The sequence below is a fragment of the Acinonyx jubatus genome, chromosome B2, assembly GCF_027475565.1.
Source record: "Acinonyx jubatus isolate Ajub_Pintada_27869175 chromosome B2, VMU_Ajub_asm_v1.0, whole genome shotgun sequence".
Lineage (NCBI taxonomy): Eukaryota > Metazoa > Chordata > Mammalia > Carnivora > Felidae > Acinonyx > Acinonyx jubatus.
Genome location: NC_069385.1, coordinates 41,562,323 through 41,587,580, shown reverse-complemented (window position 1 = coordinate 41,587,580; position 25,258 = coordinate 41,562,323). Strand labels below are relative to the sequence as shown.

General features: G+C 35.3%; 1 long non-coding RNA gene across 1 annotated transcript in view; it reads left to right on the top strand.

The window, feature by feature from the left end:
* The first annotated feature begins 3,685 nt into the window (after positions 1 to 3,685).
* LOC128315531 (uncharacterized) overlaps positions 3,686 to 25,258 on the top strand; it is a 54,920-nt gene continuing 33,347 nt past the window's right edge. The window contains exons 1-2 of the long non-coding RNA XR_008298365.1: positions 3,686 to 4,308; positions 24,293 to 24,371. This is a non-coding gene — a long non-coding RNA (uncharacterized LOC128315531). The remainder of the gene's footprint in view (positions 4,309 to 24,292; positions 24,372 to 25,258) is intronic.

The following is a 25,258-nucleotide window of genomic DNA, read 5'->3' as shown; positions in this document are numbered from 1 at the left end:
GGAGAATGCAAAAAACATTTATTCATATCAGCCCTTATGTGGTACTACATTTGAATTGGAAATGAGAATTATTTTCTATCTCCTTATTTACTTCCTTGAATGTAGTGTGAAGTAGAAAGAAAGGGCACTAGAAGCCAAATAAGTGATTTGCCAACAGACAGAAATTACCCACTTGCATCACACTTGAACTATTAGTATAATTTACTTCTTGCCATTTCAGTGCCATTTTTACCCTACAGTGTGACAATTGAAAAGAATCATCATCCAGGCACCAAGCTGTCACGAACCAGGAGTAATAATTCCTCAAAGAAAGTGCAAAATTATTTAACTCTGCTAACCCTTGCACACTAGCATAAGTATCTTTCCAGTCACTTTGAGTAGAATCTGCCATGATACTCAGTCCCCTTGAGCATTAACAGGAATGCAGCATGAGCAGGTAGGAGGCCCATCCACGTCTTCCACTCCCAGCCTACTCACTCACCAGCCAGGCCATGGTGAACCATGCTCCCCCTGAGTATAGCTGCTGTTCTTTACTGCTCCTGTGGAAAGGAAAGTGAAACATCCTTTCCAGAAAATCCACTGCAGTTGCAGCTTTTGGTAGAGGATACTGAGAAAGGCTTTCTTCTGCCTGGAGACAGAGTTGAGGGATGGAGAATGTTTGAGAGGAGACAGAGTTGAGGGGTGGGGAATGCTTGAAAGGAAACTAAATGGGTTGAGGGCATTTTTTCAACATGTGGGTTTCAACATGTTTCATTTCACTTCAAAAGAGGATGGTTAGTAATATACAAGGAGGGGAAGGAAACAATGCAAATACAGTGTTTTGTATATACTAGTAGTCCCTGCTGGTTTATGATCACCCCAGGTAGTATGAACTTCTACAGGTAAGATATAACTTCAGCCAATTTTTGAGGAAATACCAACACAGATGGAACCTGATTTTGAAATAAAAGGTCTAAAAAAAGAATTAAATCCTCCAAATGCAAACATTCTCCAAGTTTTCAATGACTATTTATATGACTACATAAAGAATATTTCTTCAATAAAACTTTATTTTTATCAAGTTTTTAAGGAACCACTAGACTAAGTATTCTTGAAATAATCTGAGATGTGAACAAAAATGTATTCAAAACAAGTGCTAACTTCAGATCAAATTTATAATAGTAAAAAACAAGAAACATTTTAATGTCCAAAGCACTGCTAATTAAGAAAATTATGTATTCCAATATAAGAGGGTATGTATACATTAAAACTGTTGTTCACAAAGTTTTTATTTACATGGGGAAATACCCATAACATAAAGTTAAATAGAAAAAGTGATGTGAAATAGAAAAAAGAACATATTTGACGAATCTGCCAGAGAAAGTGGGGGTATTTGTTTTTCTTCTCTCCTGGGAGAAATGGGGTTGAGGAGACAAGGGAGGAAGGAGAGTAGGAGAGATAACCAAATAACATGAGGAAATCACGCAAGATCTTTAAAGAATAAGAATTCCCAATATTCAATTTTAAAACTGCATTTGCCAAAGTAAACTCTTTTTGACCCTCTAAGACCCCCACTTGGTGTATGTTACAAGCAAAGTCCTTGTGAGAGAAGGGTATTTGGGAGGAATTCAAAGACAGATGCTGATTTCATCTTTGGGTACATGCTTGGATAGATATAGAGAACTTCAAATGAGAATTTGCTAGGGACAGTAAGCTGGTACCTGAAGTGGCCGCAAGGTTTGGGAAGGGCTCCAGGTTTGAAAAAGAGCATGTGATCAAGGTCCTATAGTGAGCAAGTGGCATGGCAACATCTACACTTTTAAAACAATGGTTGCCTTTTTTTTTCTACTCCATTGCCCATCAGTGGGCTTTCCAAATCATTCTCTAATGGAAATAGTTACTTTGACAATTAGGAAAAATAGCAGCCAATCACTGTAAGGAAGATATTTTAGTACCTACATGGTTTAGTACCATGCAAAAGCTGTCCAACGGCACTTGGGAAACAACCAGGCCTATAGTTCAAGTGGTGGATAACATATCATTTGGTTGGAAAGGGAGCCCAAAAGTGGTCAAGCAAAGAAAAAACAATTTAGACCCCAGGAAGGAAAAGTAGGCATCATAGAAATCAAACAAAACATGCTGGGTATTTTAAAGGAAAGCAGCAATATCTTGGAAAGCTAGAGTCGTTTGGTAATAACAATCATGGGGCGTTGACTGAGAAAGGCCCTGTGATAATTGCTCTGTGTGTATTAGTTCATGTAAATTCATTGGTTTAACAAATGTATGAGGTAAATGGTATGGTTATCACCAACTTAAATATGAGAAAACCAAGGCACAGAGTGATTAAATAACCTAGCCAATATTACTCAGATAGTAAGTGATATTGCCAGGATTTGAACCCAGATAGTCCAACTCCAGATCTCCAAAAAATAACAATAATAAGGACTTACTATGTGCCCTGCACTGTGTTAGGGGCTCTTGCATGAATTATCTATATAATCTACACATCAACCTCTTGAAATAGGTACTACTGTTACCTATATTATAAATAGTAAAACCATCTCAGGCTTATGGGGAAATGTAGCTCGTTGGTTCATACTTTACCATAACTTACGGTGCCAAAATCTTTTTATTCTCTTATTTAAACATAAGCTTTTAATCCCATGGGCAAAAAGCATACTAACATTATAAATATGTTGATTATTTATACAATCATGCATTTATTCCTTCAGATGACATTGTATAATAACCAGATGTTAGTGTTTTCCATGACAAAACATGAAAGTCACTTTTAGGCAGGAAATGTGTTTCAGTATATCAACCTTGGCTTATATACACCTGCATCATTTTTGTGAACTACCTATATGTTTGTGATTCATGGTTGTATCAGCAGTTAAGGCTCAAGCGATCTCAAATGATTTAATATTAGTTGACATAAGATATGATTAAAGTTTGGTAGAGTTGTTGGAGGTAATATGAGGAGAATGGAAAATAAAAAGGAAAAAACAGAGAAGAGAGAACATTTTAACAAATGTTTTCCAGGCAAAAGTCTAAGCTCTTGAGAATACCTGAAGATTGGCTATGCCACTGTACTTTGTTTCAGATGGCTATAGCACCCTCTGGTGAATAGCACATGTATTTCACAATTTTCTCCAAAATAATATAAATAATAACATAGAGTGGCTTTTAGAAGTAGCTCTCTGTTTTTTCTTTGTTTGTTTTTGTAAGGAAGAATATGCCCAAATTGATTCACTTCATCTCAGAAGCTTTTCTAACACCAAAGTGAGCGTTATATAACATGTAAATTCTACATATAGAAACAAATAAGAAAAAGGGGGACCTGGGTATTTTGAATTAACCAATTTAGTTGTGAAGCATGATAGTTTAGAAGAAGCAGAAGACTGTGAATTTTATATATAATGTATACCACTAATTTTTTTTCTTCCTTTTTATGTTTAAATTTCAAAACGTCACTGAGCTGAAGCACATAAGCATAACCATACAACTTTGCTTCCCTACTTCTTTTAGGTCTCTACTCATGTGTCACTTTCTCAGTGATATTTTTACTAATCATCTTACTTATATTCACAGCCCTCAACACCTTAAGCCCTTCTCTGCTTCATTTTCCACCAGTTAGGATGGCCAAATAAATTTTTGTCCAAACCAAGACATCTTTGAGAGTGAAAAGGGATGTGTGAGTATTTAAACTGGGACAAACAGGCAATGGGAACACTGTGGCAAGGTCATCTCACTCATAACACCTATAATATTCTAATGTACTACACATTTTACTTTTTCTTTTTCTTTTCCCAATAAAATGAAAGCTTCACAATGAGCAGGAGTTTTGCTTGTTTTTTTTTTCCTCATAGCTATAACCCCAGTGAGCTCCATAATATTGGTTGAATAAATGAACATGTTTACCTGCTGTGATTATTCAACGTGGCTGCAAATTCTTGTTCATGCTCCTCATTGACAGGTGACACTTATTTCCCCTTTCTTTGAATCTAGGCTGGCTCTCTGACCACCTCAACCAATAGAATGTAGCAGAAATGTGCCATGACAATTCCAGGCCCAGGCTTTAAGAAGACTGGTAGTTTTTATTTTCTGATTCTGAGAACTCTTGTTCTTGGCATGCTTTCTCTTGCAACCCAGCCACCAGGCTGTGAAAAGTCCAGACTACTCTGGTACAGCAGCCCAGCTGAGTTTCCAGCTGACAGCTAGGTTGAATGACCAGGTTTTCAGTGAGCCATCTTGTCTGTTCCAGCCCATTTGAATCCTCAGGTGACTACAGTCCCAACCATCATCATATGGAATAGAAGAACTGCCCAGGTAAGTCCCAGAGAAATAATGAAATAGTTGCTGTTAAGTCACCAGGTTCTGGTGGTTTTGGCAGCAATAGGTAATTGTAACATCTGCTATATCTATGGTAGGCACTGTAAGGACACAAAGTGAGTAGGAAAAGATCGGTCTTAAGGGACTATGAGTTTAAAGGGAGAAAAAAAAATCATTCCCATGAATAATGTTTTCTTGTAAGGTCATTACTGCTAGAAAAAAGCCAAAAGTAATTTAGGAGTCTATAGGAAGGATGCATTCAACAAGAATTTGGGAAGTAAAGACAACTACATTAAGTTGGTGGAGAACAAGGAACACATCACTAGACAGAATTTGGCAATTAGAGTCAGAGGGGCAGAGTTACTGGAGGAACAAAAGCTAACAGCACAAGCACAAAGGTAAAGAAAGAAGCATGAATAACTATTCACCTAACAAGAAGCTTGGTTTGACCAGGACGTGGGCTTTATGAAGAGAAAGGAAAGCCAGAAAGGAGGATTAGAAATACGTAGTCCCAAAAGTTGTGCTAGTACTTGGATTTCTTTCATGGTCAGAAGTAAGTCAGATGGATTTTATTTTTAACATCCACTGAGTTTTCCATCAGTGATTATAGACATTATGTGTAATCACTGTAAGTGGAAACTTTTTAAAATATGAGAAAGTAAAATCATTTTAAATTCCTCTTCCCAGAGTTAATCACTGTTAATCTTTTCTTCTTACATTTCCTCAACAGAAACATGATTACAACTGGAATGCGGGAGTTTGTATCCTCACTCTTTTGCTAAAATTTATTTCATAACTATCCACTAATTAAGGATCCTCTGAAGACAGTTTTAATTATGACATAAAATTTATCATATGAAAACACAAAAATTTCTTTAATAAATATCTTGCTAGTAAATATTTACATTGTTTCCAAATTTAGATATAGCTATTATGAAAATGAACACCAGTTGTGCCTTTACCCAAATATACTTGGGATAGCGCCATTGACCTCTACTGAAGGATTCTATAAAAAAAATAATCTTACAAAATATTGTCATAACTATTATGGATTGAATGTGCCCCACTCTGCAAATTCATATGTTAAAGTTCTAACTCCCAGTGTGGATATATTTGAAGATAGAGCCTGTAAGGAGGTGATAAGGGTTATATGAGGTCTAAGGGCAAGGCTCTACTCCAGTAGGGCTGGTGCCCCTATAAAAAGAAGAAGAGTTACCAGGGTGCTCTTTCTCTCTGCCACAAGAGAAGGCAGACCTCTGCAAGCCAAAAAGACAAACCTCATCAGGAACCAAACTGGCCAGTGCTTTATCTTGGACTTCCTAGTGAGGGCTGGGAAGAAATTGTAAGAAATACTGTTGTTTAAGCCACCCAGTATGTGGTACTTTATTATGGTAGTCAAAGCAGACTAATATAGTTTCCATAAAGATTTGGCTGAGAACATTGTTAATTACATTGTAAAGTTCATGTTAATGAAAAAAATTTCATTTTGCAATGAGAAAATAATTTTATTATCTCATGGACATCAAATTGAATATGAATCTTTATGTTCAATTTGCTTCGCTTGCTTGAAATCTTCTAGGCAAATATGTGGCTCTCTTCTCTTTGTCCCAATTTCCTCATTTCTTATTTCATATTTAATTAGAGCATATTTATCTTTATAAATAACATTAATCCTTTTTTGAAACAGGCAGTTTGCAAATAAATAAATGAAAAGATGAAATTAAATGAACATTATTTTAGCCACTTAAGAATAATTAAATACAACAGAGTAGTGTTATGATGGAGCTAAGCATTATACAACTGTTAAACCAGAATCGTTATATGAATTGATTGACAAATATCACTATTATTTACATATAAATGATATAGTGGAACAGTAACAGAAATCATGGAAATTGCACATTCGGTCAGAGGCAAAGCTAAAGAAATATACTTATTTTCCCAAATCATAGCCAGACAAAGAAATGAGATTTTAAAATTCCTTGAATAGAGAAAGTTTAATAATTTAAGGAAAGGCAAGTGTTGCCTTCATAATTTCATTAGGAGAGAAGACTCAGAGGCTGGGAGGATAATAACAACAAGACTCTAAGAAGATCCAAGCTAAATAAAGTAGATGATCTAAATATTTTGCAATTCGACCTTCATTGTAAAAAATACAATCTTCATTGTATTTTCAATGTGATCAACACAATGTGCCTTAATGTTGAATGAAAATTTAATTTTTTCACGTCTCCAAAATAGCATCATACTAATAAATGCAACCATATGGATCACATGGCTTCCTAAAGGTACAAAACAGTTTTCACTGACAGCAATACTAAGTTTTAAGAGGTTCAATTAGGCATACAATGTATGTGGTAGTTTGATCTGAGCTTTGAGGAAGGTTTTAGGGCTAAGTGAATGATTGCAGAGTGGGAATATTTTGGCAGTAGCTGAACAGTACTATGAGATTTTCAGCCAGTGAAAGTTAAATGCAAAATCTGTTCAGATATCTTATGTAATAAAAAAAAAGGAAGGGGTGAATTCTTTAAAGGGATGTAGTTCTTTATATTTTGAAGGGAAATGTGTAAAATATACAAAGTGTCATTTTCTAAGAGGTAAGATCTTCAATCCAACCAATACTTCTAATTAGGATACTTGGGGTTTTTTTCCTAAAAAAATCTAGTGAAAAATTAACTAGAGACATTGAAAGTGTATTTATGATAGCTATGGCTGAAATTAGTGAAGCAAGAGAAAGAACAGGCTAGACAATATATCAAATGGCACTTCCTATCAGATTTATGTGGTGTAGTATATAGAACATGGCTTTGAGGACCAAATGTTCTGGCTCAAAACATTATTTCTATGATCCGTTGAAATATGGAAACCCAGTCTATATACATTCATTTTCTTTTTTTTTACATTTATTTATTTTTGATAGAGACAGAGCACAAGTGGGGGAGGGGCAGAGAGAGGAGACACAGAATCAGAAGCAGGCTCCAGGCTCTGAGCTGTCAGCACAGAGCCTGTCGCCGGACTCGAACTCACAAACCGCGAGATCACGACCTGAAACCTAAATGGGAAGCTCAACCGACTGAGCCACCCAGGTGCCCCAAATATACATTCACTGTCTAATCTTCAACATTAGCCCGTGTTATGAATGAAGAGACTGAGACAGAGGATATTAATTTGTATGAGATAACAAAGCAGGTGAGTGAATCAGAATTCTGATACAGATTACTCTAAAGTCTGTATTCTTTCTGCTTCATGAAAATGAAGTGGAATACTTGCAAGAACTGTGAAGGACCTCAGATTTTAGCCTATCATACTTTCATAAGTGTTAGCAGAAGACATGAAATTCCTGGGTCAGAGACAAAGGGCTTTATTACTCATAGCACAGAAGCAGCATGAGCTTCATATTTAAATCTCTTCTCCCCCCAACTAGTAAACCCCATGGGGCAATAGGAAGGCCCCAGTGGGCTGAGCACACAGTGGGTTTGGTCACATTTTATAAAGCCTGAGTTTAGGAAACCCCTCAATCTTTAAAGAGTAAAGCTAACTAACATTGTCATTCTTTGTCCAAGAGGGAGATAACACTTTCACTGTCCTGGTCAGGAATAAAATCTGCCCTTTACCTCTATAGGGGGTATGGAGACCAAGACTGTATGATATACAAACATCCTTTAAAACATAGCCAGGGGCAAAAGCTGCCACAAGTCACAGAAAAAAGCCATGAAGAATTGTCACCCACACTTCAAATAGTATCTAAGGAAACATCTAAATGAAGTAGATTGTGAGGTCCATTAGGCAGTCTGACAAAGGCCCAGAGAGGTGTGATCAAGTTGTGTGTGGTTCATGTTCACATATATTAATATCTAAATGTGATTCAAATTCAGGTCCTTTAGGCCTGGGGTCTATGCCATCAGCTCATTTACAAAGGGACACAAGGCAGAGATGGTTGTGAGCAAGGAAAAGACATGTATCTTGGTGACAGAAATTAGTAAAATCAAGTAAGATATACGAGCTTCAGACAAGGACACTATGCTTAAGGCAGAAATTCATCCTACACAGGAAAATCTAAGCAGAAAATCAGTTGTATAAATTAAGTCCATCTGTAAGGACAAGCTCCATTCAATTTACTGAGCACGCAGGAAGTTAGTATCTCACTCCAGGGCAGGGGCAATTTGTTTTCTGACCAGAATAATAAAGATAATGTCTCCCTCTGGGGCAAATATTGTGCAGTTTAGCTTGATTCACGGATAATAGCTAGAATAATTCTAGACTTGGTGGACTTAAAAGCTTTAATACTCTTCTCACCTAGATAACAATTGGCTTGCTAGCTGGGCAGGGCTGTGCTTGTTGATAAAAGCACTTCCAGGGGATAGAGATCTGGGGAGGCAGAAATTGACAGAGAGAAGAGATAAAGAGCAAAGTTGGAGGTCACTTTTTCAAAAAGAAAATGACCAAGTGAAATGTCAACAGAAAAAAAAAATACACGTGCCTTTCTACACAAGCTAAACTACAGCAATCTTTGCCCAGGAATTAGAAGTGAAATGTCAAGCCAATTCAGAGCAAGAGCCTACCTGATGGCAGAGCCAAAGAATTAGAATTAGAATTTGCAGAGAAAATGTTCCCTCCTAGTTATTTAAAGAAAACATTATTGAGAGCTCAGTTAAATTAGGTCCAAACTGGTTTGAAATCCAACATATTACTTTTTTCATGTAATCCCTAGTCACTAGGTAACTAAACACTTGCAAGGTTTTAGGAATGCTCCTTTAAGCACTGTATTGGGAGAATATGATCTTTTTGCATAGTTTTCACTCTGGTAAGCAGTCTCAGATTCCGTTATATTTGAATCCTGCATTCATTTCTTATAAAAAGGTAATAGCATGTCATGTATTATATTTCAGTCATTTCCATAATAAAAGTTAAAGTTAATGCTGATAATATCACTAATTAAAAGAAAGTCATATATATATATATATATATATATATATATATATATATATATATAGCAAATAGCTAAGAATAACTGAGAATAAGCTAAGGGACATAATTTTTATCTACTTAAGAATCACTGTATTCTCTTGGTTTAATTTAAAGTTTTGATCATAATAAACTTTTCCTAGGTCTGAGAGAGCAAGAGCAATAATCATTTATCTTCAAACTTTCTGTGGAACAAAGAATAATTCTCATTTAACTTTAAAAAATTGATAAAGGAAATGACAAAAGATAATTTTTTATTCAAGTAACTTTAACTTCTTCAGTATAATAATCATGCTTGCATAGAAAAACATTTATTAAAAATGTAAAATGATGAGAAATCTGGTTCATTTTCTCAGTTACGATTTATTGCCTAAAAACTGAAAATACTTTAATTAAATATATGAATATAGTTTGGAAAGGAATCTAAAACTTAAACATATTTCGTTTCCAAAATTTCAGTGGAATTAAAAATATTTCTTATAAAATATAATGTATAGTGTACAACATGATGACTATAGTTAATAACATTGCAGTTAATAGATCATATGTCATCTACAATAACGTAGTTAATGTTATATACTTGAAAGTTGCTGAGAGTAGGCCTTAAGCATTCTCACCAGAAAAAAAAAAAATTACTTACTGTGTGAGATGATGGTGTGTTATCTTGGTCTTCATAACCACTCTACAATGTGTGTGTGTGTATAAAAATCATCACATTGTACACTCTAAATGTATACAATTAATTATATTTGTCAATTATTCCTTAATAAAGTTCGGCGGGGGGGGGGGGGGAATTCTGTAATTCGTAAAAGTAATGTGATCTTGGGTGCCTGGGTGGTTCGATAGGTTAAGCATCTGACTTAGGCTCACGTCATGATCTCATGGTTTGTGAGCATGAGCCCCGCTTCAGGTCAGCACAAGTCCTGCTTCGGATGAGGCCCGCTTCTCTCTCTCTTTCTCTCTCTCTCTGCCCTCACTCATTTGCACCCTCTCTCTCTCAATTAAAAAAAAAAAAGTAACGTGATCTTTATTTTCAAGATTGTTTTTTTAAAAAATCTTTATAGATTAAAAAGTATTTTATAATTTCAGTATTATATTTATTATTTATTCTTAACTGAAGTGAGAAAGTTAAGTGAGGGATACAGAAGCCAAGCAAGTCTACCGAAAATATTAATATGCTACATTTTCAGTTTAGCACAATTTAAGTTATGAATTTATGGTGCCAAGAATGTAATGAGATTACCTGAGAAAATTAACTCAGGTCAAAGAAAAATATATTTAATGATCTATAAGAAAGAGAATTTCTCTGCAAGTATGGAGAGGTCCTTCAGTCTAAGCCAAATGTTCTAAACCATCAAATCTCAAAATGCTGGAAGTGTTGGACCTAGAAGTTATTACTGCTCTTCCATTCCAAATTGTGAGAACATAAACATGTCAAGGGGAGACAAGTGCTTGTGGGTCTCTGAGTTAGAACATTAGGATACAACAGCCCAAGTTGCAGATATATGATTCCTGGGCTTGACTTTTCCTAGCTGAAAAGGTTAGAAAGGTAGGAGGGAAAAAAGAAAGAAAGGAAAACCTCAAACTCAAACTTACTACTTTATTGTTAATAAACATGGGTAATTATATTTTAGCTATAAAACTAACAAGTGCTTAACTCACTACCTCCTCTGACAAACTAAAAGCTACCTTGAGCAGGTAACCACAAATTTTTAGTATTTTTAAAAATTATTAAACAATTTCATCTACCAATTTAATAAAGAAAGGATTTATGCTCAATATAGAAGAATAAAGTTATACAGCATGTTACAAAGGAAGCTAGGCTTTACTTTTTAAAATCTTCATATGAAAATATCCTATCTATCCAATACTCTAAAATTATAGGTAGAAAACCAGAACAAGGGAAGGACTATTTTTAAATGAATTTTACTGAACAGAAGGTCTTCAATTATAGAAAAAAAATAAACTCCAATTCTAATCTCAAAAATAGATTAAAAGCAGTATGTTTGAAGCTGAAATAATTCACAAAAAGAAAACACCTTTTACCCTGGACAGCAGTAAGAAGGGAGAGCTGTGTCCAATCCCTGCCACTGACCCTGAGCTGAAGCTGGGTGCTTCACCACCTTGCAAAGCTTTTCAACCGCTCTGCTGAAACCAAGCTAGTTACCTCTGAGGACCCTAACCCGGAATGACTGACTTCAGAGTTGGGATATTTCAGGCTATCAGTTCTGTCCATGCATCTTACCTCTCATTCTTTGTTACTGCCTTTTCCTGAATTTAGACTTTTTCTCCTTCACTTTCATCACCTAACTACCTTATGGTTTCTTCACAACTTCTGCACAATCAATTGCCTCTTTCCACACTGTTCTCTTCTTGCAACCCAAATTCATACCCAGGGCCTTCTAGAATCTCCATTCCACAGCACTCATCATCCCCTTCTGAAAGTGCTTTCTCTACCGTTATAAACTAACCTGCCTCTCCCACATTGCCCCTTCCTCCAGTCTCCCCACCATCTTCTAACCTATGCAACAACTCATTGTCCCTTTTAGTCTCGTTTCTCCCCTTGCCGCTATCATCTCCTGACCTCTGAGTAACTCCTCCAATTCTTTGGGGATTTCCTATTTGACTCAGGGTCTTGTCTCCTCTCCTAAGTGCTTTTGTCATCCTGAGTCATCTAGACAGATGATCTATCCCACATGGTAGCATGATTTCCAAACCTTTTTAGTTTCGGCTACCTTCAACCTACTCTCTGTATCAATCACCCCCTCCCAGAGCAAGTTCTTGTCACCCAAGGAATTGTCCCATGTTTGTTTTCTTTCATGCAAACTGTTCTACTTCAACCACTATTTCCTTTCCTTTCCGTATCTCATGCCCTTACTGACAACATCTCTTCTGCCACAAAGAAGGATACAGGCCCTTGAATTATCCATTCCCTTCCAACCTATTGATCCCTTTCTACCCACTTTTCATCCCCTAGAGCCCATGGTTTGTCACCAGAACCACTCTAGCCAGCATCTTCAAGTCCCTAGTACCCACATAATTCCACTGAAACTAACCAGCAAAAACTCTAACCTGGAGGAATACCACAAACCCATCTTGTCTGTTCCTATACCTTGGGTGACTAGACTCTGCTAGAGAGAAATCACATGACTCTAAAGCTTGGATCTACCATAAATTCTCATTTCCAACCCCAGCTAGGCTCTTAGCACTGCCTAGCAATCCTGCTATGACTTCCCCATCAGTTATTCATAGTTCACTTATTCTTAATATAGCTCATTCATACTTCTTCCAAATCTAGATGCAATTTGTTAATTAAGGGACATTTCTGCCACAACTAATGTCAAAAATACAGTTGATATGTCATTTTTGCCAGGTTTCCAGGGGGACAGAGATAGAAAGTTAACCAAATGTTAATTTCTCCTACATAAAACTGAAGGTTTGGTTAACCCTGTAGCCATACAAAAGTTTCATGTTTTATTGATATAGTTCTGCTTCCATATCTATTTTCCACACTAATCAGTAATTTCTTTGAAAAAGGAACTGAATCTTATTTGTATGTATAGTTCTGTAGATAGCTCAATAACTACTGCAGTCTAAAAATATTTGGAGAGCAGTAAAAGAGCTCTCTTACACTCTCTATGAGCCTAAAATTAATCTATGACTGAAAGTACAGTTTACTTTTCATAATCAGAAAATACTGGTACATAAGATGAAATTATGATCTGAATACCACACTATAATTAAGGAATCAAGAAAGTATGAAATATACTTTAGTAATATTTTCTTCAAATATGCTTTAATATTTTGAAACTTTTAGTATTTGAATAGGTAATTCTGTTTAAAAATACATTAAGTATCTGTGATAGACTGATAATGGTTCCCAAAGATATTTCCATGGTCTAATTCCTAGAACCTGTGCATGTTACCTTATATGGCAAAATACATGATTCAGGTAAGGATCCTGAGAACAGAAACCTATCCTATATTATCCATGTGGGCCATAACTGTAATCACATGTATCCTTATTAGGGAAAAGTAGATGGAGTTTTGAAACAGAAATGAAAGAAGGCAATGTAAAGATGATGGTGAAGATTGAGTGATGTGGCTACAAATCAAAGAATGCCAAAGACTGTTGGCAGGCACTCAGTAGCTAGAAGAGGCATGGAACAGATTCACCCCCAGAGTCTCAGAGGAGACTGTAGCTCTACTAACCCCTCAATTACAGGTTTCTGGAACTGAAACCATGAGAAAAAAAATTTCTATCATTTTAAGCCACCCAGTTTTTGGCGATTTGTTTCAACACCCATAGGAAACAAATATAACATTGCCATGTGTCAGGCACCATATGCGTCTCTAAAGACATGAAGATTAAGAAAATAAAAGTACAGGGAGAAATGGTCCCTGACCACTATTAGTTCTCAATGTAGTGAAGGAGACATAAAAATTTTTAAAAAGTCACCATACAGTATGGTTTCTATGTTGGAAATATGCACTGGGGCTAAAGAAACACAGAGAAGATATCTACTAAACTAATGTGGAATTGTAACACCATGGAATGGCATTTGGGAATCAAACAGTTAAAAGAGCATGGTAGGTTTAGAGAATGGCAAGTAAACCGAGGTGGATCATCTGTGGATGGAGATGAAACTGGAATGGTAGATTATAAAGCAATATATTGTTCTTTAGACAGACAATGGGAAGTCACTGAAGGTTTTCAGCAAGAAATCAAGGCGCCCTGATTTCTGTTTTCAAAAGATAACTCTGAAGCATTTGTGTGGAAAATTCGCTTACGTAGAATAACTCACTCCCCAGATGATGCCCAAAAAATGAAGTGTTACCTAACTAAATTTGTTCCAATAGCAGGCAATGAATTTTCATTTGTTTTGGCAGCACAGTCGCAAGCTAGTATGCTTAAATTCAACTACTAGACAGGTCATTAACATTTCTTTACTCAGCCAAAACAGAATTTTCAGTACCTTCCATTTCCAAAAGACTAGGTAGATATAGAACCTCAACTTATCACATGGAGGATTATTTAAAAGTACCCAAATAGGTTTTTTAAGGCAAGAATCTGGGAAATATACCCTCCCAGAAAAGATTTCTTATAACCTGATTTTTCCCCTTCTAAATACTGAGTAATTTTCTCCAAAGGCTATTGAGTGGAGAATAAATTCATTATGGCATTATGGGTAAGAAATTATTAACCTAATTGAGTCCATGACTTATTCCTCAAGAAAAAAAAAATCCCTACGAAAGAAAGCTGTTAAAAACTTCTTAAGGGATAATAAATGCTGGTCTTTAAAAAATACAGGAAGTAATATAAACAAGCTGCTTCTGTTAAGCAGTGGTCAAGGTGTACCAACAACAATCTTACAGTTCTCACTGTGGAAGGAAAGAAAAGAAAAACTACTTCCTAAAGTAGCCACAACTGAGTGAATAGAAGTTAGAGATAAAAATCTACATTTTGTGGGTTTAACAAATAATGCAGAAATGCCAGACCAAATACACATTTTAAAACAGTTCTGTTCATCCAACTTAGAGGTATTTGTTACTTAATGAGCCCACTTTTTAGGGCTTCAGTGCCCAAGCCAAGCATTGACCATTGACCAAGAATTACAAAAGCAATGGTCTTGAATGTTCACCATTAACAGCAATCCACAAAATCTAGGAGACCATGACCCAAGTTATATTCAAAGACAAACATTTTTATTTCCAATGATCAAATCAAGCCATACATCTCTGGTTCACTTTTATCCTTGATCAATACAGCCAAAAGAAAAGGAAGGGGGCAGTAAATAACTGAGAGCATGGGTAATGAACATAGCCAAACAAGACTTATTTTTGCTGGAATATTCTAGATTCACCAATTAATTGCTAACCCTGAATTTCATGTTTTTCTTTTCTGACCCTAATAAGTCTTTCTTCTCTTTTTTTTTAACTGACCCTGATTATACATATGGGAAATTCAGTGAATGGAAAAGAAAATAAAATAATCATTAATGAACATATCACTATATTTTGTACTAGTGATAAAATCTACTTTAAAATTCATGATTCTCAGTGAATGTGTGACTAGAAAAATACTGGTTTTCAAAAAAACTATATATATATATATATATATATATATATATATATATATATATATATATAATGCTCTACACTACCACACACTATAGACTTGGCACAGAGCAGAGAAAAAAGTAAACAGTCCTTGCTCTCTGCATCAGTAAATCTAACTTTACTGCTGAGTCAAATTTTACAGGCAAAATATTTATGATACAACAGTAATTCTTTAAGAAAAGATAATGGTAAGATTCTGATTAGATATGCATTGGAAATTAGATGTTGGACTTGAAAATCAGTGTAACAGAATCTCTCTTCCTCAACAAGGGTGCACATACCAGAAGGGTCTAATTGATTCTAATCTTCATCATACTTCTCTTTTAATTCATACAATTGTGCTATTTCCTCTGAAATCCAGTTGCTTATTATGAACAAAGCATCTGTACATTATTATTATGTACAAAGCATAATGAGAGACATCAGGTAAGTATGTTGAGGGTAGAGACCATGTGGTATGGAGACAGTGGTAGGGATCTCTGGGAATCCTATGCAATGTTTCAAATTGAGAATAGTGCCTATGCGTGTGTGCATGTGTGCATGCACATATGTGTGTGTACATGCACATATGTGTGTATTCGTGTTTGTGCATGAAGTATAGAGGGATTGAATGATCCCTTAATTGTTTTAAAAATATTTTCAGCTAACAAACAAATGTGTGTGAGTGTGTGTGTCTGTGTCTGTGTGTGTCTAAATTTTCAATTCTTTCATCTTGAGATCTAAGGAGTTTATTCATTAAGCATAATCTTGCAAGATTATAAAATCCACAGTTAAATATAAGATTGGAAAATCTTCAGGACAATCAGTTCTCAGCAGCTCTATTTTGTGCTTCCAGAATCACTGAAAGATGTTTCTGAGGTAATTATTTGAGGCAATACTGGACTAAGAATCCCAAAAGAACATCCCATTCAACATTGGTTGAATTAACAAAAGATTTGCAAAAAAAATAAAATAAATTTTGGACATTTTCAAGACTAAAAAGATGTTTTCTAAGAAAAAGAAGAGTAGTAAATAGATATTTTAGACAGAGGAAATTACATGCCCAAAGGTACAGAAGCATGGAATAGCATGGAAAGTTCAGAGAATAGAAAGTAATTTTGCAATACACTAGGAGTCTAGAAGTTTGAGAGAAGTTGAAACAAGTCAAGCTCCTTGCCCTCTACGCCAAAAGCTCAATCTTGGACTCTCATCTCTGTTTCCACTCTCCCCTCCTCAACGTACATTACAAACACATTCCCCAGGGGCACCTGGGTGGCTCAGTAGGTTAAGCATCCAATTGGGTTCAGGTCATAATCTCATGGTTTGTGGGTTCAAGCCCCACATCAGGTTCTGTGCTGACAGCTCAGAGCCTGGAACCTACTTTAGATTCTGTATCTCCCTCTCTCTCTGCCCCTCCCCCACTCATTCTCCCTCCCTCCCTCTCTCCTTCCCTCTCTCCCTCCCTCCATCCCTCTCTCTCTCTCCCCCCCCCCCGTTTATCTCTATCTCTCAAAAACAAATAAACATTAAAAAAATTTTTTTAAAAACTCCCCAAATCTTTATTTATACCTGAGTGTGACTTCTCATTCTTATTAATCTCGTTCTTTCAGGCAGCATGTTGTACTAGTATAAGCATAAGTTTGGAACTAGACAGAATTGGATTTGAATCACCGCTTGCTAAATTAGAAGCTGTGTGACCTTAAAAAGGCTATTTAATCTCTGGGTCTGTTTCTTTCTATGGAAAATGAAAAAAAATAATGCCTTTCTCGTAGTGTTGTTCTGAAAATTAGATGAGAGAATACCTCTTGAAAATATATGGCAAACATTAATGATTTTTTTAAAGAAGCTAGTTCTTCCCTTCCACTACTATGAGAAAGTTCTAGAAAAGGGCATTTTTCAAAGGCAAACAAAAGGTAGGGGGGACTTCTTTTCAAGGCAGGTTATCCTAGTGTGAATTTCAGCTTCTTCATACACTACTAGCCACACAGCAATGGGCTCAATTCTCTAGTCTTCTGTTTCTCATTAATAAAATAAAAGTAATAAATCCAATCTAGAAAGTTGTATTAATCAGATAAAATGCACCTCTCCCATTGTCCAGCACTTTTAGGTTCTCCTCCCCTGAATATTCTCTCAACACCTATGTGAATACGCTGACAACTTCACTTAACCTCTATATCGAAGCCTGACCAACCTCTTCACTACCGGTGTTTGTGTCACCATCTTTAACTCACACTCATCACCTTTCATTTCTGGGCAGTCATGAGCTATTTCTGACTTCTTTCCTTTACTTTAGGGATTATTAACATCCACTGTTTTCCTAAAAGTCAAATTAAAAATAGAAAGAAAACTGGTGAGTTTCACTCCATGACTCTTCTTAGCACTTGCTAGAAGACAAAATTAATATACATTACATTAATAGTAAAGAGGATGGCTAAGTCAGTCTTTTGAACATTTATTAAGGACATAATATGGATCTATTACTTAAAAGATTCTCAAAATCCTACCTTTTTTTTTCTTTTCATCATGGTAAGTATACTCTTTAATCCTCATCACCTATTTCACCCACCTGCCCACCTACTTCCCTCTGATAACCATCAGTTTCTTCTCTACAGTTATCTGTCTGCTTCTTGGCTTGTGTCTCTCTCCTTTTCCTTTGCTCATTTGTTTGTTTCTTAAATTCCACATATGAGTGAGGTTACACAGTATTTGTTTTTTTCTGATGGACTTATTTTTCTTAGCATTATACTCTCTAACTCTATTCATGTTGTTGCGAATAGCAAGATTTCATTGTTTTTTTATAGCTGAAGAGAATTCCATTGTATATGTATACCACATCTTCTTTACCTATTCATCTATTAATGGACACTTGGGCTGTTCCCATAGCTTGTCTATTGTAAATAATGTCACAATAAACATAGGAGGGAATGTATCTCTTTGAATGAGTGTTTTTCTATTTTTTGGGTAAAGGCAGCAGAAAGTGAAATTAAGAAAATAATTCCTGGGGTGCCTGGATGACTCAGTTGGTTAAGTGTACGACTCTGGATTTCAGCTAAGGTCATGATTTCACAGTTGTGAGATCAAACCCCATGTTGGGCTCTGTGCTGATGGCACTGAACCTGCTATACATTCTCTCTTGCCTCTCTCTGTCTCTCTCTCTGCCCCTACCCCCACTAGCGCCCTTTCTTTCTGAAAATAAGTAAAACATTTCTTTAAAAAAGAAAATGGTCCCATTTACAACTGCACCAAAAACTATAATATGAGAATAAACTTTATCAAAGAGTTGAAAGATCTGCACCCCAAAAACTATGAAACACTGATGAAAGAAATTCAAGACAACAGAAAGAAATGGAAAGACATTCCATGTTCATGGGTTAGAAGAATAAATATTGTTAAAATGTCTATACTACTCAAAGCAATCTACAGATTTAATGCAGCACCTATAAAATACCAACAGCATTTTTCAAAGAACTAGAAAAAACAACCCTAAAATTTTATAGAACCACATCTTGAATAGTCAAAGCAATCTTGAAAAAGAAAAATAAAACCATAGGTATCACAACGCTATACTTCAAGTTATATTACAAAGTGGTAGTAATTAAAACAGTATGGTACTGGCATAAAAATAAACACCTACGTGTTTCAATAGAATAGAATAGAAAACCCACAAATAAACCCACAATTATATGGTCAATTAATCTTAGACAAAGGAGAAATGAATATACAATAGGAAAGACAGTCTCTTCAACAATGGTAATGGCAATGGGAAAACTGACCAGCTACATGCAAAAGAAAGAAACTGGACTACTTTCTTTCACCATACACAAAAATAAACTCAAAATGGGTCAAAATCTTACTCTTAAGGTTATAGTATAATGGGAGAAAAGGAATTATCCCATGTACCAAGTGCAATACATAGTACATAATTTATTTTATATTTATAGCAACTCAGAAATTAAATATTTATTGGTTATCCCCATTTAAGATACAAATCCGACTGAGCTTTACAGTAGTTATAACTAGTCTAAGGACACCAAAAAAGTAGATTTGAATTATTTTCAAATAATTTTATGGTTACTTTTGAAAATCCATTTCCTATTTCATCAGTCTGCAGGGCTTTCCTATGTAATAGCGTTGCATATTTATATATGCTGTACTGAATTGCCTCCAGCTTTAAGAATTTTTCAGACTTCACTAAGGAAAATATCCCATTATCTCCTGAATTTCATGGTTTAGCAACACAGCACATAAAATCAAGCTACTCCATAGTGGAAAATAGTGTATCTCATTCCTGAAACCAATTTAGGAGTACATTCAACATACCTCTTATAATGGTAAAAATAGACTATGAAGCAATTTTCAACCCCATAAAATGGAATCAGTGCTCATTCCAGCCTTGGGTCCATCATATCATTAATATGTCTGAATTTTAGTAAACAGTGGGAATTCCAAAACTTTAATAAAGGCCAACAAATTCTTTTCAAATCTTGTAGGAACAATGAAATAATCTACTTTATAAAAGAAACAAGCTTTAATCTTGTGTCTGAACAACAACAAGGAAAGCAAATCTATGAATTAGCAAGAAAGTCTTAGAATAGCATATTTAATCATTATTGCAAAAGAGAATGCTGTTCTTGGCCATCAAAGTTTAAATAGAAGATTCTATATGCAATGATTGTATTAGAAATGTTGATAAGGGGCATTTTATAGTATTGTTTTTAGACAGAGTAAATTCATAAACATGGTATCAGTTGATAAATGACTAGTCATAACTCTATTTCTAAGCAGTGAGTAATTAAGAGAAACATATGAAATAAGTGAAATTATCCTCTTCCATTTTGATGTTCTTATGAAACTTCCAAATATCATTCGAATCAATGGGAAGATCTTTGTTAACTCTACCTTTGCAAGTTTGATTAGAATTTTTTTAATCCCACAAAACAACAACAAAAGTGAAATCTGTCCAATAATGTGTTTTTTTTTTCCAAATTATTTTTCCAACTTCTCTGCCAAAGCAAACACATGGTATGTGTTAGTCAGCTGGGTCTGCATTAATTCATCAGTTGTATGAACCACCCTGATTTTGTTGCCAAACCTATTACACTAAACCCCACTGTTTTTAAAACTTAACTCCAAACATCCTTTTAAGCTTGCAGAACATTCTAAATGCAGCTTAAATACACACTATTTTTAAGTTACTTTTTTTGTTTTTTAGGAAACTTTGGGAATATTCCTCTTGGATAAATCCTACATTATAAGTTATTTTGGTACCTGTTAACAGAAAGGTAAAATACAGCCCGTTTTTCTTTTTGGCACAAAGGATAGAGAAAAGGGAAAGCTTACTTTATTTTTGTTAAGATTTTTAAAAAATATTCTCAGAAGCAATAAGAGCTGTTAGAATAGTTTGACAAGAAATGTTATCAGATGGTTGGAATCCAGAATTTTAATGCACAAATATGCATTTTATTCTTTCTCCCACAGACTTGTGTCACTGGAAAAGTCACTTATTTTATCATAAAATAAAAAATACTCATTCACCCTATGATGATTTTAACCCTCACTTAAGGAATGTTATATTTATTGCTGTCCTAGATCTTCAACGGTAGGGTTGATACTGACAATTACCATCTCCTTGTTTCTGAAGAAAAGAGAACAATAGCCCTTTCCATGAATAAGCATAAATTGTTATGATAGCAATGAAAAAGCAGCTATTTAACAACCACGGATTGAATCTTTTCAATTTTCAAAGGTTTTATCCTCAATTTATATCACATTCTAGCATTTAATTTTAAATTAAGTAAATTTCAATTCAAGAAACCTGAGATTTAGCTACCTAATTTGGATATTGTATATTTCAATGTAACCTTGTCTACCAACATCTCACCAGAAGTCAATGACTGAGAATTGCAGAAGATAACATTCACAAGCCTTCACCCCTATATCCCTTTTTACTTGGATCTATTCCCACCTGCTCTGTCTTCCCTCTGGTTAAAATGTGTGAACTCTTCGCAAAGGCCAGCCTCCCCACTTACATTCTGATCTCATCTCCTTTCTCCAATACAAGAACATTGTTTCCACAATTCTCACTTCTCTTTCCTACACAAGTTTTCTACCTCCTCTGAAATGTTCCATCAACAGGTAAAATGTTATTCTCCCACCCAAGAAAAACAACCTCTAATTGTCTCATTTCTTGTTTCCTCTACTCTAGTAAATAGTCCAAACATCTCCTTCCCTTTAGAGGAAAATGCCTCAAAAGACTGTTTGTGCAAATTCTCTCTTAAAACCTCTCACAAGATTATCTCCCACCACACCACTGGAACTGTGCTTGTGGAGGTCACCAATGACCTTCACGTTGGTAAACCCAATGGCCGCTTTTCAGTTCTTATGTTACTTGATCCCTCAGCAGCTTGTGACACAACTGGTCATTCCCTCAGTCTGTAAACATTTTCTTCACCTAGCTAATGCAGTCCCAGTTATGCTCCTTCTTTACTGGCCATACTTTTCATTCTCCTTTGATGTTTCCTCTTCATCTTTCCAACAACCTTTAAATGTTGAAATACCCAAAGGCTCAATCCATGCATATCTTTTATGCTCCCACTAACTCCCTTTCATCCAATCTCTGCTATAACTAATGTCTCCAATTATAGCCTGACCTTCTCCCCTAAACCCCAAGCCGGCTTACATATTATATCTCCACATGGATGTTTAATAGATATTTCAATTTACCATGTCCAAAACTAAGTTCCTCATCTTCATCTGCAGGTGCTCAGAGAAAAACCCTTTATACAGTTTTCTCTCCCAACTCACATTTAATCCACAGCACATATCATTAGCTTTATCTTCCAAATATATTTAGAAACTAACCACTTTCTAGTATTCCCTCCATTAATCACTATTTTAAGGCCCCCTGAATTATTGTCAATAGCCTCCTACTAAGGAGGACTAACTCTGATTCCACCTTTTCTCCACTTCAGTTTCTGCTCAACACTAAAAACATGTAAGTGGATCAAATCCTTCAGTAGCCCTTATCCTAACCAGAGAAAAGTCTAAGTAATTGCAACGGCTACAAGGTCCTATGCAGGCTGGCCCCATGTGCCTTTGTGATCTTATCTTCTACAATCCCACTTATTTACTCTGCTCTAGTCACAATGGCCTCTTTGATTGCCTTGAATTTGTTAGGCATTCTCCCACTTCAGGACCTTCACAATTGCTATTTTCTTTCCTGGAATCTTCATCTTCTAAGTACAACCATGGCAAATTTCTTTCAGCTCCTTCAGGTTTTGACTCATATATTACTTTCTCGGCATGTTCTTCCCTGAGCATCCTACTTAAAACTGCAATCATCCTTCTGTATACCTTCTTACCTCTTCCCTTGGTTTATTCCTCTTTGGCATCATGATAACTTAAAACACTGTATAATTTACTTACGTAGCTTCATTTCTGTCTCCCAATCCCCACCTGGCAAATTCCAAGAGGGCAGGGCTTTTATGTGTTTCGTTCATGCCCATAAACCCAGTACCCAGGGAGCTGTTTCAAAGATAACAGTTGCTCAATAAATATTTGTAACATAATTATATAAGGAAGGAGTAGAGTCTATGGTAGTTAAAAAGCACAGGTGTCAGAGTCAGGGAGATCTACATATGAATCCTTGTTCTGCCTCTTACTAAATAAGCAATTTACCTTGGAGAAGTAATTTCTCTGAACCCCAGTTTCCTCATTATAAAAAGCATTGTATAAAAATCATACTTAGCATTGAAAATCATTTTTATAAAAAAGGATGAGATCTTGCTATTTGTGAAAACATGGATGAACTTAGGATTACCTACACTAAGTGAAATAAGTCAGACAGAAGATAAATACCATGATTGTACTTTTATTGGAATCTTAAAAAACAGATGCATAAACAAACAAAAAGCAGAATCAGACCTATAAATACAGAAAACAAACTGATGGTTGCTAGAGGACTGGGAGTGTGGGGATGGGCAAAATGGATGAAAACAAGTGGGAGACACAGACTTTCAGTTATGGAATAAATAAACCACAGGAATAATAGGTACAGCATAGGGAATATAGCCAATAGTATTGTAACAGCATTTTATGGTGACAGATGGTAGTTACACTTGTGGTGAGCATAGCATAATGAATAGAGTTGTTAGATCACTATGTTAGGCACCTGTAACCATGTAACATTGAAGGTCAACTATACTCAAGAAAATTATTTTTATAAACCTGAAAGGAAATGATAAAATTTAAGCAAAATAAAACAAAACTTTTGTGATGATTCATATTCACCATCAATAAAGAATAATATTGTCCAAATGTATACAATAAATTGTAATTGCTTTACTTGACCACTTAGTTAATTGTTTTTCACTAAATAGTTCACTAAATATAAATTTCAAAAATAATTTTTCACTAAATAGTGTCATTTGAGACTTGGTCATTAATAAAATTATAATATATTTTCCCCACCAGTTTTTAATTATAAAATGTAATTTTATAAATAAAAGTTTTTAAATATATTTTCCATGAAGAGTTCCATATTCAATTTTATTTTATTCTTTTAATTTTTTTAACGTTTATTTATTTTTGAGACAGAGAGAGACAGAGCATGAATGGGGAAGGGGCAAAGAGAGAGGGAGACACAGAATTGGAAGCAGGCTCCAGGCTCTGAGCCATCTACCCAGAGCCCGATGCAGGGCTCGAACTCACGGACCGCGAGATGGTGACCTGAGCTGAAGTCGGACGCTTAACCGACTGAGCCACCCAGGCGCCCCCATATTCAATTTTAAAATATAATATTATAACATTGAACAAAGGCATTTTAAAATAATAAATTTAGATGCTAATTATTTTGGTGAGCTCATCTTACATTGAGCTTTATTTTAAAGTTGTTCTTTATTTTGTATTATGGCCCTAGGCTATTGCTCTTACAGAAGAAATTCCTTCCACCATTCTTATCCACAGGATATCTCCACCCACCTACCACCATCTCCAAGGTAAATAGATTGTACTTGACAAAACCTAATATTGGCTCTTTTCTTAGATCCATAGATTTCTATTTTCCATAGATTTCTGTCTCCTTACCTCCCAATATCCACAAAAAATATCACCAACTCAAGCTATAGGAAAATAAAAAAATAACTCTTTTCCACAAAAATTTTGAGGCCCTTTCTTCTAATCTACTCCTCTTATTAAAGTATAGGATAAGTGGAACACTGACATACCAAGCAATTCAAGTTCACAAAATTATTTTATGAAAAAGTTGGATCTTGAATCCATTTTGGCAAATGGCCCATGCCCTGCTTTGTTTGGAGTTTTGTTTTTTTCTTTCTTTCTTTTTTTTTTGACTTTACTAGTTACCCTCAATTATCTCCTCAGTTTTACTCTAGAGCGACACACCTTATCTGTGGTGTTTCCTTTTCTTAACACATACATGCATGATTCTAATAAACATTTTACTGTTGTTGCATATTGTGATTAGATAACTTCCATGAAATTATTGGTGTAGTAAAAGCCTAGAAGAAACGCAAATGCATTTCAGTTATTAACTGTTTTTACTTACTTCTTAAATTGTAATGTAAAGTAAGTTGGATGTATAACAATGTGCTTGAATTTTTATTAATAATTATTATTTTTATGGAATATATTATTTGCCAGCTGATGTTCTAAGAACAAGAATTCATGCTCTGCATCAGCTCTCAACAACAGAACAGAATATGAATGGAGATCTAACTCCTAAACTCTTTCCATTGCTGCATGAACACTTGACTTGTTTCCATATTAAGAAGAGCAGTGTCTACTTTCTATATGAAAAGATTCTTAAATGCAATCAAATTTATTCATTTCCTCCTTCCATTTGTGTCTCAGAATATTGAACTCCCAC